The sequence below is a fragment of the Physeter macrocephalus genome, unplaced genomic scaffold (genome assembly GCF_002837175.3).
Source record: "Physeter macrocephalus isolate SW-GA unplaced genomic scaffold, ASM283717v5 random_489, whole genome shotgun sequence".
Taxonomy (NCBI): domain Eukaryota; kingdom Metazoa; phylum Chordata; class Mammalia; order Artiodactyla; family Physeteridae; genus Physeter; species Physeter macrocephalus.
In genome coordinates this window covers 31,049-32,199 of record NW_021145775.1, presented here as the reverse complement: position 1 = coordinate 32,199, position 1,151 = coordinate 31,049, and positions in this window count along the sequence as shown.

The following is a 1,151-nucleotide window of genomic DNA, read 5'->3' as shown; positions in this document are numbered from 1 at the left end:
AAGAAAAGCAAAGGGCATAGTGAGAGCCTATGATGAGGGGACCTAAGCTAGTTGGGGGCACCAGAGAAAGCTTTCCTGAGGAAGCCACGGTAAGTGGATCTGAGACTGTGGAGGATACTACAGACAGAGGGAACAGTCAGGTGACAGGAGGAGCTGGAGTGTCAGAAGGGCTAGAAGAAACCTCCTGGGAAATAGGACCCTAAGATGTGGCCTGAGGCTGGCAGGGGCCCCATTGCGCACAGCCACGTTCAAGGATGCTTTTGAAGCCTCGGGAAAAAAAAAAATAAATCCAAATTAAGACAGCAGAGGAAGAGAGGAAACCGTCAGGCTCTTCCCCTCACTGTTCTCTCACTCTCCCAACACCACTAAGTCATTAAAAACCATCTGATTATATATATCCATAAGAATAATCTGTGCCTTCCCTTAATTGCTTAATAGAAGGCAGTGAAGAAATTGTGAATTACTGCCCCAAATGGGACATTTGCCAAGGAAGAATCATGAGCCGTGATCACTGGGTGCTCACATAGGAGCAGCTAAATATTTCAAGTATTGGAAAGACAGCACAACATAAAGCAGAAGAAGTCCCCCCCTCCGCTTCCTGGCAAAGCCCCGTGGCTTTTATGGCATTTATGCCCTTATTCCCAGTGGAAGAGCTATCATCCGCCCTGCCCGTAGGCATGCTGTGAAAAATGAGCGATGGCCTCAGTCTGACAAAGTCGATGATAAAGAAAAGAGTTTCCCAGGGCCCCACAGAACCACGGGCATTTCAACACCACCTCCTCTTCCCGCCCTCCCTGGGAGGACCACAGCCAGTGCCTGCATTTCCCGGCTTCGGTGGCGGAGACTCCTTCATTTCAACAATTGCTTCAGTGTTCTGGGAAACTGGTAGGGTGTTTGTGGGCTCCCTGGAGAGGAGCAGGAAGGAGTGGGTGTTATCTGCAGAGCCCCATCACCAGCCCAGGTTGGGATGCAGCTGAAGGGCAACTCAGGGACCTGGAATCATTTCAAATAAGAGTTTGGGCTTCCCTGGTGGCGCTGTGGTTGAGAGTCTGCCTGCCGATGCGGGGGACACGGGTTCGTGCCCCGGTCCGGGAGGATCCCACATGCCGCAGAGCGGCTGGGCCTGTGAGCCATGGCCGCTGAGCCTGCGC